Here is a 19,258-nt window from a genome sequence, read left to right as displayed (position 1 = left end):
ACACGTTCTCTCAATCCGAGCACAGTATCCATTACTATTTCCCGTACTGGGTTTCAATTAAAGATGGCGAGGACAGAGGGGGAAGGCAGGAGGTAAATGAGGAGCAGCGGGCACACCAGTGGTGTGTGTTTTTCCTCTTGCTTCTTCCCATTTCCCTTCCGGAGCTGGCTGCTCCTCCTTGCCAGCCATCCAGTCTGCCTGCATTCCCACAGGCAGTCTTTTCATGTCTCCCAGACCCAGCAGGGTGAGGAGATAACACTCATGGGGAGTCTTTCATATCCCGAGAAGGCCCCAGAGATGTAGCTGGTGATGGTGGTGGTGGTGTTTGTGTGGGGGGGGGGGGGGGCGGGGGGGGGCGCTTTGGGGAGGGCTTTGCCTGCTCTCCGAGTGTGTAGGTTTTCCGGGACTGGAGGGGTGCTAGCATTTCAAGTTTCAGGTTATACAGTTATTTTGAAAACTGATAAAAATCCCTTCTCCCTTGCATGGAAGATAACCTTTTGTGGTCTGGGACCTAGGGTGGTGGTGGTTGGGGGAGGGGGTGTGTGTTTGTGTGTGTGTGATTTCACCTGTCTCTCTGGCTGCCTGGCCAGGATTTGGGGGTTCTGAATTCTGGATCCTGACTCCAGACCTGGTCTGCCCTGAGCAGCTGCCCCAGGCCCAGGCAAACTCTTTGGCCCAATGCAGGGCTCCCAGTTTGGAGCCAACAACCAGCTCTGTCTCCTCTCTGCCTTCTGTGATCACTGACCCTGCACCAGGGCCGCTGGGAACCTGGGGAGGGGCGGCTCTACCTCTGTCAGTCTTAATTACCTGCCCAGCTCCTAGCCTCCTCGCCTCCTTCCTGGCCGTGAAAGACCAGAGGCCGCAGCAATGGGACTTGAAGTGGAAGGTGCCCTGCTCCCAACCCTGCCGTCCCTGCCTGCAAATAGCACACAGCACAGCCTTCCCAGCCGAGTCGTGTACAATATCCGGGGAGTGATCCCGGGGCTGGGGGCGTGCTCTGTCCCCCGAGTGGAGCTGCGGGTCGGGGTGAAAGTGGCCTGGGAGGTCCCAGAAGTCTGGAAGAGTCCCCGGCTTGGGCTTTGAACCCAGGAGGGCCGGCAAGTTTTCTCTTTCCTCTACCATTTGTATTTATCTTGTAGAGGAAGGAGAGAGAGGGAGGCAGAGACGCGCGCACATAGAAAGCGAGAATGTTTGGAATGGAGAGCGCTTCTCCTGAGTGGCTTTTGCTGGCGCCCAGGCCTCCGTTCATTTCATCTCCAAGCCAAACACTGAGAACGCAGAGCGGCGGGCGGGCGGCCTTTCCGATCTGGGAACCTGCCCTCGCCTTCCCTCGCAGAGCCCTTTCCTCCTTCCTCTGGAGAAGGAAAACTTCGGGCCCCACGAAGGAGGGGAGACAGAGACAGCGCAGGGCTCCCCACGAGGTCCTCTGGCGTGGGTTTCGGCCCCGGGGCTTCGCCTTCCGCCGCCCCCCTCCCGCCCCGGGTTCCAAATACGGAAGCTGGACGCGCCTCGGTGCGGCTCCAGGCCTCGCCCCGCGCCCAGCCCGGGAAGACGCTCGCTACCTGGGGTTACTGCGCTGCCCGGGGTGGGCGGGCGGGGGCCTCTCCTGCTCCCCAAGGCCGCGCTGGCCCGCGGAGGGGCAAAGGGGCCTCGGACAGGCAGGCCCGCCCGGCCCAGAACCCGCGAGCCGCGGCACTGGCTCCGCGCGCGGGTTACCTGCCTTCCCTCCGCAGCTACCGGGGCGGGGCGAAGCGGGCGCCCGGATGGGAACGAAGAAAGCGCGGCGGGCCGGGCCCCTTAGGAACGAAAACTAAGGCCACAGGGAGCGAGTGAGGGGCCCCTCACCTACCCTCAACCCCCCAACCTCCGCCCGACACCCGATCGTCTTTCGCAGCCGGGATGGCAGCCTCCCTCTCCACTCCCCGCCTCGCAGAGAGACGGGACGCCGTGGGGAGGGGATGGCCTCCTGGGAGGAAAGGAGGCTCCGAGGGCACGGAACGGAGCCGGGAGAGAGCTCCCTCGTGCAAAGAGAGGGTGGGGTGGAGGGCGCGCTCATCCTCTGCCCCCGCTGGGGTGTGTTTTTACATGTTTTCTTAGCAGCAAGTTCTATAAACAGGTCAGCCCTACGCTGCCAGCCGGGGAAGTCGGAGGCCGGCTCTGGCTCCGGAGGGTAGCCGCCTCTCTTTCCCACTCGCCCTCCGACCAGCCCGACGCGCCAGGGGGCGCGAGGTGGGGAGGAGGCGCCCCCCCCCCCCCCACTGTCCGCTCGGAGGGTGCCTCTGCTTTTGAAAGAGCTCCTCTTGTCTTCTGAGGGTAAAATATGAGTTTCCCACATGTCTGAGGCTGGTGTTCTGGTACCTCAAGCGTGGTTTGGGGGGTGGGGGTGGAGGGCTGCTCTAATTACCTCTGAGCGGCGTGGGGGTGGGGCGGGGATTCTCTCTTTTCAGCCGGGCCCTGCTGGGGTGCAGGGGCGCATTATTAAACCCAGACGCTCGGCCCAGGAGTTGGGGCCATGCGGAAAAGATTTACAATTAGGCCAATTGGGGCCGAATCCAGCCATCCAAAGTTTGCAGGTGTGAATAATGCCGAGCGTGTTTCCCCCCCCCCCCTTACCTAGCTCCTAGCGACTTCATCCCCCCCCCACACCCCCAAATGTTTGAGAGAAGGGGGGAGGAGAGGAAGGACGAGGCGAGCGGCAGAGTTAGAACTTTCCTATTCGACAAGTTAAAATACGTTGTTGCATTCACTCATATGTCGTAGGAATGCGAGCAGAGCCAGGACACCCCGTCTCTTGCGTTTCTCTGTCTAGAACCCGAGAATGGTTGGAGTCCATGACAGGCCTTGTGAGCTCGGGTGATGCGTTTTTGGGGGGCGCATAGCACAGATTTCTCTGTAACAGGGACATTGGAGTTGAATGATGATAAAGTTTATTAATTGTAAAGATTGGGTGAGGGGCAAAGGGGCTTTCCTTCAGATAGGGTGTCGCAGGTTTACGGGAGCTGCAACCGGCTTTCCCAGGACAGGGCCCCCCACTCTTTCTAGAACGTCCATTTAGGTTTTCCTAAACTTCCTAACGTTCAGAGAGCTTGCTGAGCTGCGGGTGGGTCCAACTGTAAGGCTCTATTCCATTGCTCCACTGAAACGCACGGGACTGGGCATGTGCGTTTGTGAGATGCCCTGGGGGGGTGTACCTGTGCCCACCCCAAGGAGCCGGAAATGGGAAGAGAAACCTCATTTAAACCTGCGCTGCAGCCACGCCTTCCGGTGGGCTCCTCTTGACCAGCGGGAGACAGAGTGAAATTTGCTTCGCAGCTATGCGGTTCCTCCCTTGCGCTGGAGCAATCAAGTCTGTCTGTTACACATTTCCAGGGAGGCGGAGAATATGGCTCCCCCAAACTGTTTTTCGGTGTTTTTAGTCTTGCACGAACTCGCTCAATAATGTATGTAATATGTGTGTACACAGTCACTTTTCAAAAAAAAAAAAAAGCGATAACATTCCGGGTGTAGGAAGATCAGCCGTCTTCTCCCCCTGCGGTTAGGATTCCACGCGCCCCTGGGGTCGGGGGTCGTCATCCCCGGTCCCGGGAGGTCGGGGGGAGTGTTCCAGTCTGGGTTGCCTGCAGGGGCAGGAGTCAGGCGCCCGGCTGCAGCCGGGATAAGGTCACAGGTATAGAATTAGGCTCAGGCAGGACCGAACACGCCCGCATGGAAGGGAGAGCCAGCGTCACCCAGCCCGGGGTGAACCCGGCGCCGCCGCGGGACAGTTTCCAGGCAGGGGTGGCGCAAACACTATTTTTTTGCCCCTATTTCTTTCTTTTCTTTTTTTCCTTAAAAAAAAAAAATCCTGTTCGGCGCCTGTGTTTGGGCATTCGCGAAAGGGGGTGGTGGATGGAACGCTGGTGAACCTGAATCAGCCCTGAGCAGTGCGGGGGGCCTGTAGGAAGGCCTAGGAGACAGAAGCGCCCCCCGTTTGGGGAGTGGAGAGGAGAAGGTGGGCAGAGGAAGGGAACGGTTCCCCCTTGGCAAACCCCCCCCAGCCAGCACTTCGCTCTGGAGAACCCGCCAGGAACCTCTGCGGCCCGTACCCTTGGCGTCTTGCCGCTGGATGGCGCTGGGGGGGACCAGGCTGGGGGACAGTCGTCCTCCGCGTGCGCCCCGCGAGGCCTGAGAGCGGATCTTCGAGGACGCACAGGGTGGGAACCTCAGTTTTGAGCTTCCTCAATGGCATCAGGAGCCCCAAGATGTTCGGGGAAGCTGGGGCGGTAGTGGGGCACCCACAGTCCGCCGAATCTGGAAGTTGGACCAGAGAGGCTGGGCAACTACAGGGATGTGAGGAAAGAGGTTTTTAGGGCGAACTAGCACCTCATTTCTTAGGCGTCACAGGCACTAGCTCCTCTTTAGGGGGAAAGGGGTGTGTGTGTGTGTGTGTGTGTGTGTGTGTGTTTGGGGGTGGGGGTGGAAAAAGGACAGCCAGATAGGTGTGGAGATGCACAAAGGGCACAAGGTTTGCAGAAGCTCAGGGTCCCCCGGCTCTTTTGGCAAAGACCAATTGGGTACCAGCCAGGCCCAGGTATGCTGGGTCACATCGGAGTGGCTGGCCTCACCAGGCTGAACTGTACCTGGAATTGGGAATCTCAGGGTTGGGGTGTGGGCAGATCTTGTGGGCACAGGGAGCCTCTGGGACTGGACCCTGTACACTGTCTGAGTCCTCATCTGGGAGTGTCTCAGTGAATGTGTTTAAGACCTACGGGCAACAGTATTGAGAAGAATAAATTCATCCAACATTTATTGAACACTTACTATGTTGCCAGGCACTGTTAGACTCTGCAGTCTTGTCAAAAGTTACTTAAAAGGCTAGAAGAAATGGGGGCGGGGGGGTGGGGGAGATGAACCATTACTAAAGAAGTTAATAGACTACATGGTCTGCGTAGGAGTGTTTAATGTGATGTATCTAATTTGTAAGCTCCTGGAGGGATGGCACTCACATCTCCAGCTCTGACGCGGTGCTTGGTAATTGCTGGGTGCGCAATAAATAATCTTTCCACGCCGAATGAAAGTGCATGAAGAAAGGGAGAGGCGGGGACTGGAGGGGGTTGGGTACTCCATGCATTTGTAAACAAACGACCACTTCCAAAGTGTATTTGAAAAACAAAAACAACATCAAACTTACTAGCTGCAACGCCCAACCGCGTCTATGTGGAAGGAGACAGTGAAAAGACGGTCATGGGAAGAGACGTTTGGTATGAGGGATAGAAACGTCCACTAGGTCCTTCCACAAACACCGGCTGAGGGGCTTCTCTGTGCAGGTCGTCCGCTAAGAGCTGGAGACACGTGGGCGAGCAAGAGGTGTGGGGCTTCGGGCTTACGGTCCTTCCCTGCGGTTTTAAAAAAGATGGTATAATTCCCATTTTAAAGATGAAGAAAATAGAGGCCCGGAAAGGATGGGGTGGGAAAGGGCTGAAGTTCAAGGTCGGGGGGGGGGGGGGGGGGGCAGGAAGGCCAGGTCAGCCCAGCCCAGCTCCTCTATGTACTGGGGAGAGGCGGAGGCTGGGTGGTTTTCACTCCCTGGAAGAGGCAGCATCTGAGAGCCCAGGAAATCCCCAAGGCCCTACTGACCCGGCCAAACGCAAAGGACTTCTCACACCTGAACTTGTGGCGGTGATGAAGGATGTAGCTAGACTCTCCCATCCGTTTCTTCCATTCAGGGCATGCATGCACCTCGCCCAGGACGGAACATGTCTGCCACTCCTCACAGGAAGCCGGGCAGGTGGCGAGGGGGTCTCGCCCAGAGTCCGTCGCTCAAAGTGGCTGCAGAGAAGGTTGCTGCCAGGGCTCTAAGTTTCCCTGCAGACCCTTCTCCACATCAGGACCCCAGCGCCCAGGGCAGTGTGTTGTTTGAAGGTTTGTTGGTTGAATAAACTAATTCTTGTTTGTTTGGTTTTTGTTTTAAAAATACAACAGAACCAAAAAAGGAGCTACTGACGGAATAACGGTGCGTGGGATGAGAAGCTCGTTTCCCCGAAAACGCTGCGTGGGAGTGGAACCCGCTTGGGACACCTGCGGGCCAGCAGGGCCACTCCCGCCAGCTTTACACAGACGCTTTCCTTCCACCTAGATGTGTGTCCCGGATTTCGTTTGGTTGATCGATGAAGGAGACAAGTGACCCCACGGTGAGGTCAGTCCAATCGATGCGCCCCCAGGAACGCTGGGAAATCGCCCGCTTGGCCCCCGCGCTGGGTCCCACCCAAAAGGTTTTGAGATTGAGGGTTCCTGGCTGCTCGCTGTCCTTACTGAAGGGGAGGGAGGTGGGGAGAGACGGGGGAAGAGCCTCCAATCCCGCCCGGGAGCCTCTGGGAGCCGCAGCCCGCAGAGCGCGCTCCACGCCCGGCCGGCCCACTGAGCGCTCACAAGCGCACCGGCAGATTTCCTTCTGCGGCATGTGCGCCTTGGAAGCAAACACCGGGATCATGGCCGGGCGGGTGCTCATTTAGAAATGGGTTTGCCATGAAATGCTGTTCACTGGGAGAACCTTTGTTAAATACTCGCTAGGGTGGTAGCCTTCTGAGAGCTTTCCCACGGAGTCAGCTCATCCAACAGAACAAACGGAGGAGCCAGACGTCTTCTGAGCGATCTCCAGGTGCCAGAGGAAAAAACGGAGGTGCAAAGACTTACCCGACATCCCGCGGCCAGGCCAGTCTCTGGCGCAGCTGGGAGTCAACCTAGGGATGGCCCGATAGCTACACAGTAGCGATCTGTTGCCTTTGTGGGCGAGAAATCCCGTGGAACCCTTTCCCGACAACCTGGAGACCAAGCGGTCCACGGGCCCCTCCCCTCTGAAAGCCAATGCAATTGGTGGGGGTTGGGGTGCGAGTTTGACCAAACTTTAAACTCTGGACGTCCAGGGCTTTTCAAGACTTGTTTTTCTTTTTGGTACGAAGGAAGGAGGGAGGTGTTTGTGTGTGTGTGTGTGTAGAATCAATATGGTCCAGACAGCCCTTCACAAAGGGGCTCCAGGCGGGCGCCTCGCCGCTCGGCCCCCGCCCCACCGCCCGCGGCGAATTAATTGGGCCCTGAAAGAAGGGGCGACGTAGCTTCCAGTTAATTAGTCAAGAAATGAATCGAGCCCCAGTGGCCTGGCAAAGGCCAAATTGGTCGGCCGGCCGCTCCCCTGGGGCCGGGTGGGGCGCGGGGAGCACCGCGGGAGACTCCACCGTCTTGCGCCCCGGCGGGCTCGCGCTCCCGCGGGCTCTAGCTTCCGTAGTCTCTCTTCCTTCCCTGTTTTCCCTCCTCCCGCTTCTCTTCACCACTGGCGGTCCTGGCTCTCTCTGGCCCTCTCCAGCTCTCTCCGACTCCCTGACACTCGCTGGGCCTTCCTACCCGCCGTCCTTCCCTCCTCTCCAGCTGCGTCTCCCAGTTCTCCACGGGGAAGCATCGCTCTAGACCCTGCCTCAGCCCGCCGGGATCTGAGCTGGGTGGTGTGCGCAGGGCGCTGGGGGAGCCTGGACTTGGGGGTGGGGGAGGGGGTGGCTGGAGCCCCGAGGCCTGCTGTGTGTCCCTGGGTGCGGGGGCTCTTCATCCTGGGGTCACCTTGGACCCAGGCTCCTGAGGGTGGTTAGAACCCTCTGAGATAATGCAAGGCTTCCAAAGGTTTGGCAACCCGAGACCTGTGTCCCCACGCGATGGGGACTGAGAGTTAAGCAGCACATGAGCAACTGTGGGCGCCTGCCTTGCAGTCCTCCAGGCCTCCAGTGTCCACCCAGATGGCCAAGATCCTGGTGTTTGCTTCCGAAGCAGCTTTGCTGGAGAGAAGGGAGGGGGAGCACAAACCTAACCCAGTTCTTTCAAGGCCTTTTGGGGCCACCTGCCAGCGCTCTTCCCTGAGATCAAGGGATGGAACTCAGGGCTCAGAGGATGGAGTGGTTTCCTGGACTCACACAGCCACGGGGCGAGGAGGCGAGGAGGCGATGCCACCCTCTAAGCAGGCATCAGGCGCCCATCCCTTGGCCCCCTCAGGGCAGCATTTGTCCTTCTGGCCTGGCCTGTTTATGGGCAGGACGAGGGTCGCAGGAATCGCCTTGCCCCCACCAGTTCGGCGCTGAGGCCCAGTGTCTCTGGGACTCTCCTCTTTCACTTGGTCTTGCTCTCTGTCTTCCTAGCTCTGTCTCTGCTTTGGCCTCCCACCCATCTTTCCCGCCTCTCTCTCGGAAAGCACGTGGAATACAGACTCAGAAGTGGAGGTCAGAATCTCCCCCTCTTCCTGCCAATTACCCCGCATCTTGAGGCTTGGAGCTGGGTAGGGTCCATCTGCCGCCAACCGCCCGCACCGCGGCAGAAGCAAGCCCATTGGGTTCCAGGCCCTCCCGGCTCCGCCGACCCCAGCCTCTCCCCCGGCCGCTTCGCTCCCGCGGAGGACGGTGTGAACGAGGCTTTCCAAGCGGCAGCCGGAACCGCGCTTCTTCTTTCTTCCTTTGCCCGCTTGACCGACTTTGGCTTCGCTCAGAGGCCCCAGGTGCCTGCGCCGCGCTTGGCTTCGCTTCCCGCCCCTCGCAGGAGGCCCGGGACTGTGGTTTCAGCCGCCGCTGCCCGGCCTGGCGCGCGCGCAAGAGCTTGGCGAGCTTCCCGCACGCGCTGCCAGCCAACTGCTCGGAGCCTCAGTTTCCTCCCTCCTTTCGGATCCGGAAAGTGATGGATGAAACGGTGCAGGGAAGAGGAATGGCGAATGGATTGGTTAGTGGCGCGACCACAGTCCCTGGGTGTGAAGGAGGCCACGGCCTCCTTCCCCCTCCCCCTCTCCGCGGACTCCTGCCACCTCCAAGTGCAGACGGAGAGATGGCACTGACGCTGTGTCGCGTCCCCCACTAGGAATGGAGCCGCACCCCCACCACCCCAGCCTCCCTCATTGCGCCCCACAGCCTGTGGAGCTGAGTCGCAGCGTCGGCCAGGTCCCAGCCGGCTGGTGCTCCCTCGCTGGGGTGTGCGCACGGCTGGATCCTCAGGCGCTGCCTGCGCCGCCTGCGCCGCTGCGATCATAGCTGCTGGCCTCCGTGCGTTCGCAGACTCCCGCGTGGTGCCGCGTTCCAGCAAAGTGTGGGCACACGCATTGAGCTCTAAGAGATGAAGGGTTAGGACATCTTGGAACGTCAGCCGAGTCCGTGGACCCCTCCAACCCAACTGAACCCAACTTCTGGCGCATAGTAAGTGCTCATTTTTCATGAGCTGTTTGGGCAGCCTAAATGCTCCGCGCCCAGGCTGGCTATGTACCTGTCCACTCTGCCTAAGTGTATACTGAGTATATTCTGTGCCTTCAGGGGACACTCAGGAGAATATATTTAGCCTCTTCTTGCTAGTATTGCCCTCTCGACCTTGCCCAGGTCTGACTCAGCTCCACTGAAGCTCCATTACTTGCCATTTCCCCAGGTTGAAATGACAGTGAGATCCTTTCTTCAGCTTCACACTCAAGGCTTCATGCCCCATGGCCCTTTCCTGAATCCTGGGATCTCAGAATGGCAAGCGAGCCCAGCAAGAAAGCTCTCTTTCCTCTCCCTTGCACCCAGCTCAGAGGCCAGGTCTTGACTTTCTGCCCCAGGTGGGCTCCCTGTCCTGATGTGAGGGGCAGGCGTTTCTTAGATCCACTGAGGAAATGAAGGGACAATATTGGGCACCTCAGTGTCCCTGGCCAGAGCCCCCCGCAGCGATGAGCTCTGCAAATGAGGAGGCTGCCTGTGGTCAGGGCCTGAGGGATATCAGGCTCGTGGGTGGGGCCCTGGAGGCCTCTTGGCTCTCAGAGAAACTATGTATGGCTGATGTCCCTTCTCCCAGGCCCACTGCAGCTGCCCAACTCCTACTCAGCAGCAGGAGCCCACTGTGCCCGTCCTCAGCCCTTTGGGGGCACTGAGGACCAGAGGAGAGCTAGACACTTTTTCCCACCTGAGATCCTGAGAGCAGGGGGTGTGTGGTGGGGTGGGGGGTGATGAGAAAGGAAAGATGGGGAGATGGAAAAGGACAATGACAGGAAGGGGGGGTAAGAGAGATGGGGCACATACAGAGAAGGGAGGAAGGAGAAAAGGGGACAGACAGACAATGAGAGAGGGACAGGGGTACTCAGAGACTGGGAGAGGCATGGAGGAGAGAACAGATGAAGGGGAGTGACTGAGAGACAGTGAGCAGGAGAGAAAGACAGAGACAGAGAGGCAGTCCTAGTTGGGGGTGGAGGTGAGAGGGAAAAGAAGAAAAGAAGCAGAAAGTGAGGATCAAGTGCAAAAACTAAATGAGGCAAAAAGAGAAACGAGAGAGAGAGAGAGAGAGAGAGAGAGAGAGAGAAGAGAAGAAGGAGGAGGAGGAGGAGGAGAAGGAGACAAAGAGACGACAAACAAAAAGGTGAGAAATAGGAAAGGGCCTGGAAGGTGAAGGCCGGAAAGGAGGCAGAGGAAGGCAGGGGCTGGAGAGCCCAGCACCCCCGCGGCCCTGACGTATTGCTTAAAGCAGCGAAGATGACCTAGCACAGTGTGAATGCCTCCATTAAATCATGCCTGAGCCGCTCCCATGGACCAATCCCCCAGTAGCCCCAGCCCTCAGGGAATATGGTTTTCAAAACCATATAAAGCATCAGATACCAGTTAAGTAGGAGATAAGTTCACTCATTAAGGATTTCCAGCCCCCCCTCCCCCAAGGCCTTTGGGGTGAGCCTGGGGGAGTGTGTGGCTGAGAGTTTGGAAGACGCTGCAGAAAAAGACACCGTGTTCTCTCGTTGCCACTGGCTTGGCATCTAGAAGCTTCCCTCTTTCCCCAGCGACAGCCACTGTGACCCACAAGGAAGGGCTGGCTGGTGGAGCCAAGAGGAGAGCCCATTCCCCAGAGTCCTCCAGATTCCCAGAGTGCACTTGGCTGGACGGCAAGGGGCTGAGCAATCGCCCAGCTGCTCCCTGTGGAGAGTGATGGGGTGGGGGTGGGGGAGCACTCCCGGGACAGCAGGTCTTTGTTCCATCAGGGGAGGCTGGGAAGAGATGGGGAGGAGGGTTAGCTGGCAGCCTGGTTCAGATGAAGTTTCCCCTCCCAGCTCATCACTCCAACTAGTTCAAATAAACCGCAGCTCATCTTCCCTCTTCCTCTGCCTCCTCCCTCACGCCCCTCCCAGTCTGCCCAGAAAGGTATTTGAAAGGACATTTTTTAATAATAGCAAATATTAGTAAAAGGATTTTCTTCCTCCCTTCCTTTCTTCTTTTCTTTTTTCTTTTCTTTTCTTTTCTTTTCTTTTCTTTTCTTTTCTTTTCTTACCTTTCCTTTCCTTTCCTTTCCTCTTCTTTTCCCTCCCCCCCCCCCCTTTCTTTCTTCCTCTCTCTCTTTCTTTCTTCCTTGTTATTGCAAAGGCTGGTGTTTGCTTTGCTTTAACAAACAGCCGATAGAACTTGCTTTAAAGAAGCACTAAAAAATGTGCTCCCAGGGCAGGCCCCGCAAGCAGCGTTTGCGTGCGGACGGGTGTGTGCTGAGGCCCGAGAGGGCTCGCAGTAATAAATGGGACCTGCTTCAGGTGCAGAGAGCGGGAGGGGTGGGGAGGAATGCAGGGACAGATTTACACCTGTCCCTACAGCTGCCCTGGACAACACTTACAGCCTCCAGAAATGGCCCTTGGTGCCGACCTGTCTGGAAGCCATCAGGGTTAGTTTTGAAGCAGGAATCTTCAAGTGGAGCAGAGGGCAGGCGCTGCCGGCCCCCTCCTTCCCCGTGGCTGTGCTCAAGTGCTGCCCAGGGAGCAGTCTGGCTGCCCGGCACCCTGCCCACCCACCCCTCCCTCTCCATTTCCTCTGTCAGGCAAATATCATCATTGATTTTTAGCTGCCTTTGGTGCCGCTAATGAGGGCTGGGCAGGGTGCGGGGGCTGCAGCCAGCTCATCGAGGCTCCCCTCCCCCTCCCCGCCCCCCAGGAGCTGGGTCTGGCCCCAGGAATCCTGCAGGAGTCCTGACTCTCCCCTCCAGCCAGTTCCCGCTCTCTGCCACCGCCCACCCCGCCCCGCGGGCCAGACAGTTGAGCGACTGACACTGTCCAGATGCCTGTGGAATCTCGCTCCCAGTCCTCCCAGCGCTGGGCCGGCCGCAGACCCGGGGGCAGCGGGCACCAGAAGCCGGCCTGAAACTCGTTGCCACCTCTCAGAGGCCGATGAAAGCGCCACTCAGCTGGCCCTTCAGGACGGGGACCCTGGAGCCAGGACACTCGGAGGGCATGTTTGACACCCGTGCTGGGGACTTTGAGTCCCTGCTCTCTACCCCTGGCCCCACAGAGGTCTAGGAGGCTGAGAGGGGGCAGATGACAGGCCATCAGCTGCCAGAAAGGCCACAGGGAAAGGCCCGGCACTTTGCCTGAGAATTAGCAGGCGCCGGCCTCCCTTCTCCTGCCGGGGAGACTGGGAGTAGCTGGGGGGACTGGGAGTAGCTGGGGGGACTGGGAGTAGCTGGGGGGACTGGGGTTGAGCACATTCATGTTTTCTACATCTCAGTCTCCCCTTCCCAATGGTTTCCCTGACACATATTTTAATAATCCACTCACTTCCTCAGAACACCCAGGAAACCTTTAGTGATGTAGTGTGAGCTGAACTTTAGTCTCCCTTCCCAGAAACAGAAAAAAAACCCAGGAAAATGATAAGCCAGGACAACAGACGCACGTTACCAGGCTCTGGGCCTGAGGTCCCCTCTCGCTCTCCGGCGCGAATGGTGAGCTCCCGGTGGTGAGAAGGGGTTCAGGACGCGCAGCACCCACCGAGACTGGACTTCATCAGAAAGACTGCAAAAGAGTTGAAACGGAAATTGTTTTCTTCCTCTGGTTTCTGCACCAAAGAGAGCCACACACGCACCCCTTTGGATGTTTTGGGGAACATGCTTTCCTAGAGCTTTTTCTTTTAAATTTTTTTAAATCCTCACCTAAGGCTATTTTTCCCATTGATTTCTAGAGGGAGTGAAAGGGAGGGAGGAGGGGGGAGAGAGAGAGAGAAAAACATTGATGTGAGAGACACATCGATTGGTTGTCTCCTGCACTCGCCCCTCCTACCAGACCTGGGGAACCTGAACCCACAACCCTTTGGTCCACAGGCGGACGCGCTAACCACTGTACAATACCGGCCAGGGCTCCTAGAGCTTTTTAACAGCCCAGTCACATGCAGGCTCCTGTATTTAGATGTCAAGTTCCTGGGCTCTGCGACTGTCTTAGTCTCAGAACCATGGCTCAGCCTTTGCTTCATTCTCCTGACCACCAGGTAGGGCTCCGGCAGCTTTCTGGGCCATGGACCCCGTGGGCAATCTGGTGAAATGGATGGATCCCGCCTCAGATGGATGGATCTGCCATGGGCTTGCAAACTCAAAGCAGCATTAAAAACACAACATTTCAGTAACATGTGTGTTCCCTGTGAAAGCAGTAAATCACACGCGCCAGCAGTGGCTCGAGTGCTGTCCTTCTGAAGTCGGGCGGGCGAGACAGCACTGGTCCTCCCCGTCACACCAGCCCCTCAGGATGAAAATGCCACCGTATTTGTGATTCTATTGGTGCCAAGTGACAACCACCTCGAAGCCTGCTGTGGGTGGTCAGCTACATTCAAAATGGAAGGGGCTACTCATTTCACCCTGAGTTTAGTGAAAATGGAAGTGTGATCCCCCCCCCACCCCCACCCCAGCCCAGTTCACAGGTCCCTGAGCTCACCCAGGGCCCGCCCACCCTGTCCTTGGAGGACTCCGGGTGAGAACCCTGAGAGTGTGGAGGGTGGACTAGGCTCCGGGCTCCGCAGGGACAGGGAAGGCTTCCAGGAGACACAGGCACACTGTGAGCTGACGCGCCCTGCCGATGGGGCAAGCCGGGGCAGAGGCAGGCCTTATCAACACCGTTTTAAGGAATATTTATTTCTCAGGGGCCCAGGAGCCAGCCAGGTCTGGCTTAATGCGGTTTCCGCTCAGAGAGGGTAAGTTTCTCCCGAAAGCGCCCATCAGCACCTCCGTCCCAGCACACCCACACTCGGCCTCTGGGGTGACACTGTGGGCAGCGCTGGCCCCTCTAAATCCTCCGTTTTGGGGCCTAGAGAAAGGATCCCTGCCTCCTCCCCTCCCCCAACACCATGCTACCCCTGCTACTCTTTTGCCCCAAAGGATCTGTGGACAAGTCCTCTGTCAGCGTTGGGTAATCCCCGCCCAAAGATTAAGTCGGGGCGGCTGCATTTTCTGCCTTTAAACATAGCACTGCAGTCCCACAGTCTGGGCCCAGGGACGGGAAGTGGCAGATGGCCCAGGACAGCAGACTGAGCTACTGGGACAGGCACGGAGAGGCGCCTTTAAGGCATAGCCAGACCTAAGAAAGCTGGAAACCGTCAGAACACCTTTGGGCAAAGCAAGGGTCGTTTCAAGTTGAACGAGGAAACCTCAGTGGTTTCTGGGGTTTTAGCAAAAAGAGAACAAAAGCATTTGTGGACCAGGTTACTCTGTGTAAGACCTGTGCCCTGGTCTTTGCTTATGTTACCTAAATGCACCAATACCAGGTCTAATATTCATTCATTCATTCATTCATTCACTTACTCATTCACCAAATGTTTACCAAGCCCCTACTATGTGTCTTGGGCTAAGGATATTGCAGTCAAACACATACAAATGATTGTCCCCATGGACCTTCTCCTGGAGGAAAGAATGATGAGACACAAAATAAACAGGTGAAATAAATGGTAGATGTGATGAGTCTTACAGAAAAAAGGGCCTTGTGGACAGGGGCTGGGGTGGTGGTGGTCAAGAACACTGCTGAGGAGGCGATATTTCAGCCCAGACCCGGGGGCGGTGGGAACCAGCCCCGGGAGGACGGGAGGTGGGAGGGAAGGCAGGTGCAGGGGACCCAGGCCTCCTTGAACTCCTGGCTGGCCTGCTCTCCGCGCTGGGCACTCTATGCATTGCCGTCATCATTCCAGCAGTACTCGGAGCTAGTTACTATTTTCCCCTTATTTTATTGCTGGGGGAGGGGAAGCTCCGAGAGGTGGGGTGACTTGCCCAAGGTCACTCAAATAGCATGAAGGGAAATTAGAATTTGAGCCCAGGACTCAGTTCCTCTTTCCTCCACACCTGGCTGCCTCTGACACATCCCTGGTAAGACAGAAGAAAGGAAGAGATGGGGAGGTCATGGAGGAGTGGCCAAGAGTAACATTTACCCTTCTGAGTCACTAGCTCAGTCTTACAGTGAGGGAAACTGAGGCCCAGAGAGGAGAATTTAAGGTCACAAAGGAAAAATCGTAATGGTTAGATGTCTTAGCTCATCGGTGGCTCTCCTTCTTGTCCCGGCACCAGCCGGTAAGTCACTTGGCTCTCGCGGCCTCAGTTTGCGGATCTTCAAATTGGGGCTAATCACACCAGCCTCTTGCAGTTGCCAAACAGGAAAGACAAGATCCTTTATGAGAAAGCATTTATTCTAATGCTTGGCACAGAGTTGGTGCCAAATAAGTAGATTTCCTCATTCTTCCTTGGCAGCATTTCATCCAGAGGAGGGGTGAGGTGTCTGCTGATTTTGTGGTTTACACCAGCGGCCCCCAAACTTAAAAAAAAAAACAAAAAAAAAAAAACCCAACATTTTATTTATTTATTTATTTATTTATTTATTTTTAGAGAGAGAAGAAGGGAGAGGGGAAGAGAGAGGGGGACACATTAACATGAGAGATAAACATCGATCGGTTGATGCCCGTATGCACCCCGACCGGGGACTGAACCTGTAACCCGGGCATGTGCCCTGACCGGGGAATCCAACCAGCGACCCTTCTGTGCATGGGCCGACGCTCAACCAACTGAGCCACACTGGCCAGGGCCTAACTTTTCTTTTATTTTAATACAACATTTCCAACCTAAAAAAAGTAGGGGCGGGGGGGAATAGAGAGACTGGTAGAATGCATTCCCATATACCCACCACCTGGCTTCAATAATTCAACTCCTGGCCAAGCTTGTTTCATTTATACCCACAGTAGATTGTTTAAATGCAAACGCAGACACCGTATCATTTCACTTGTAAACACTTCAGTGTGTATCTCCAAAAGATAAGAGGGAATTTAAAAAAACAACACAACCACAATACTGTTATTACTCCCGCCCCCCACCCCATCCCGCCAAAGCAGCGATTGCATAATCTTACGAAATACCAGTTGGTACTCAGTGTTCCTGACTGTCCCGTGATTTTTATCATTTCATTGCAGTTGGTTGGTTCCAGTCAGGATGCAGGAAGGGGTCTGCGTTGTGTTTAATGCACCTCCCACTTTTTTTCTTTTGAAAAACATTTAAAATGGAAATAACGGAATCCTGGCAACCCTGGCCACTGGCATCCCCGGGGTGTCATTTGCGATGTCTCTCTGTCCCGTGTTTCCTGTAAAGGGGCCTGAGACAGACGTGCTTGTGGGATTCGTTGGGGGAGCTCACCTGACAGACAGCGGTCCCTCTCCCTGGCGATGGGCAGTATTGATTTTCTTTCTTCTTGGTTTGTGAGCAGCGGCTCATGAACACTTTAAGGTGGATCCATTGTTTCATAAACGGTTGCAAAATGGTGCTCTGTCAGGTCTTTCATGTCTTCTTCATTTATTAGCTGAAATGCTCCCTAATTTCTTTGGAGGACCCCACCTCATTAAAAACTAAGATCTGATGCCCTAACCGGTTTGGCTCAGTGGATAGAGCATCGGCCTGCAGACTGAAGGGTCCCAGGTTCAATTCTGGTCAAGGGCATGTACCTTGGTTGCGGGCACATCCCCAGTAGGGGGTGTGCAGGAGGCAGCTGATCAATGTTTCTCTCTCATCGATGTTTCTAACTCTCTATCCCTCTCCCTTCCTCTCTGTAAAAAATCAATAAAAATATATTTAAAAAACAACAACACTAAGATCTGAGCCCTGCACGGTGTGGCTCAGTTGGTTGGGCATCATCCCCTGCACCGAAAGGTTGCCGGTTTGATCCCTGGTCAGGGCACTCGCCCGGGTCTCGGACTTCATCCCTGGAGGGGGGCATGCAGGAGGCAGCCATTCAATCTTTCTCTCTCACATAGATGTTTCTCTCTCCCTCTCCCTCTCCCTCTCTCTCTCAAAATCAATAAAAATATATTAAAAAACACCCTCAGATTTGAGTAGGCACTGTCTTATACCTCTGTGTTTTCACATGTCTGAACTGCGTACCTCCTCTGCATTATAGATTATTGAATGGCACTAGAATGGACATTTCAAAGGATAACCTTGAAAAATAAAGGAGCAGTGAAGTTCTTCCCTCACTCAGTGGCCAGTCCGCACACCGTTCAGGGGTGTGGTCAACTTCCTCGAAAGGTAAGAATGAACTTCCTCAATCCAGAGACCAGTGGGGACGCCCCTCTGCAAACAGAATGAAAAGGGAGCCTGTGAAATCTGAACATGTTCGTCCATATCTATAAGGAGGGGAGAAAAGTGTCTGTGAGGGGTGCGGCCGGGAGAATGAAAAGAGGAGGCTGCCAAAGCCACCTCCATCTGGGGGGTCCTGGACAAGGAGGTTTACAACCCAGAGGCCAGACCGCTTTAGGGAAAAGCGAGCTCTTTTCTTGCCCCATTTTTAATTTTAAAGGACTCAGCCCCTCCGAAGGAGGTCAATCTCCCGGCAGAGACTTTAAAGAAAGCGCACCGCCCGCAGGTCTGCTTCTCCCAGGAGGGGATTTACTCTTCACCCCTCCGCCTCAGGAGTGTTAACAGCAGAATTAAGGCGGGCAATCTGGCTGGGGCGCTTGCTGCGCTTGCTGCGGGGGAGGCGGCATGTCAAGCCTTTTTGCAAGGCATTAATCACTTGTTTATAGTGGGGGAAGGAGGGAAAAGCCAGCAGGAAGACGGAGTGGGTTGCCTAACCCTAACCCCAACCCTCCACTGGCCCCTTCATTCCTGTGCCAGGTTCCAGAGCAAGGTGGGGTGGGGGCACCCCTCGAAAGGCCAGGAGCAATGGGGGTCGATGCCTGCAGAGCTGGGGAGGGGAGGGCTGTCCCCTTCGGTGCTGGTCTTCAGGCCGCAGCTGCCTTCAAGAATGTGAAGTATCATGGGCACCCCTTTTTATATCCATGCCTAATCATCCTCTTTCCCAAGCTCAGACTCCAGACTCATGTTCTGTGAAACAAACAAACGAACAAACAAACAAACTGTTGTTTTCACATAAATATCTACTGGAGACAGTGGTTTCCTGGGGGAACTGAATTTGGAAACCAGACCTGCAGCTGAACCTACTTCGAACTGTAAACCATTTGGAATCGTGTAACATTTGGGTGCATCGCCCATTAATAGAGAAGCAAAACAGCACATTTTCCTTTTTGTGACAAATAATTAAATCTGAAATCCATGGAAGAGCTTAGTCACAGTTCTAATACTAATCCCTCCCCGCCCCCCGCCCATGCATATTGTTTAAAAAATGCTGTTTCCTCTCAGGAGGTTATACGCGTGCAGGTGTCAACACAGGAGTTCCAACATGATAGGGAGAGTATTCTCTCTCATAGCTCTCTCCCTGCCAGTGACGCTAGATAGCAACGTGAATCCTTATAGTTACATGACATGTCTACACGCACACACAAACACACACACATATTTTACAAATGCATCACTTTCTTCTTATTATATTTTTGATATATATATTTTTATTGATTTCAGATAGGAAGGGAGAGGCAGAGAGAGATAGAAACATCAGTGATGAGAGAGAATCATGGATCGGCTGCCTGCTGCATGCCCCCTACCCGGGATTGAGCCCAAAACCCGGGTATGTGCCCTGACCAGGAAATCGAACCGTGACCTCCTGGTTCATAGGTCAATGCTCAACCAGTGAGCCACATCAGCTGGGCTCCCTTTCTTCTTATTTATTTATTTATATTAAAAATGATTTTTTTATTGTTGCCTCACTCTTTTATTTTTTGAAATCTATTATTCATGCCACCATGTATTATTATTATTTTTTTTACATTAAAGATTACTTTTTGTTGTGAGTGTATATACACGGAATATCTTTTAATCACTCCTATTTTGACATTTAAGGAATCGTCTTCATGAAAAAAGAGAGACTCAGTGAGACACAATGGACACGCCACAGTGGAACACGTGGCCGCTGGGGCAGATTACAAACAACGGAGGCGCAGACAGTGAGTCGGTTGGGCTGGGTGTTACCCAGACATGAGCCAGTATCCCTTCACCGTTATCAATAGTGGGTGCAGCAGCCCAGCAGCCGGACCTCAAGACGTTTGCCTACACGGTAGGCAGGTCCTGCTCACAGGCAGAAACTTGACAG

The 19,258-nt window shown here is 55.3% G+C and overlaps 1 long non-coding RNA gene across 2 annotated transcripts in view; it reads left to right on the top strand.

The window, feature by feature from the left end:
- LOC138998146 (uncharacterized) overlaps positions 1-19,258 on the top strand; it is a 26,749-nt gene extending 7,491 nt beyond the window's left edge. Inside the window, exons 2-5 of one of the 2 annotated variants that reach the window (XR_011469067.1) lie at positions 5,962-5,992; positions 6,116-6,175; positions 17,171-17,298; positions 19,009-19,258. This is a non-coding gene — a long non-coding RNA (uncharacterized lncRNA). Of the gene's footprint in view, positions 1-5,961; positions 5,993-6,115; positions 6,176-6,549; positions 6,835-17,170; positions 17,299-19,008 lie in introns of those variants that run through there. The other variant, XR_011469068.1, reaches the window with a different exon arrangement.

Source organism: Myotis yumanensis, unplaced genomic scaffold (assembly GCF_028538775.1).
Source record: "Myotis yumanensis isolate MYYU_CA2020_CCGP unplaced genomic scaffold, mMyoYum1.0.hap1 SCAF_19, whole genome shotgun sequence".
Lineage (NCBI taxonomy): Eukaryota > Metazoa > Chordata > Mammalia > Chiroptera > Vespertilionidae > Myotis > Myotis yumanensis.
This window is presented reverse-complemented; position numbering and strand designations above follow the sequence as displayed.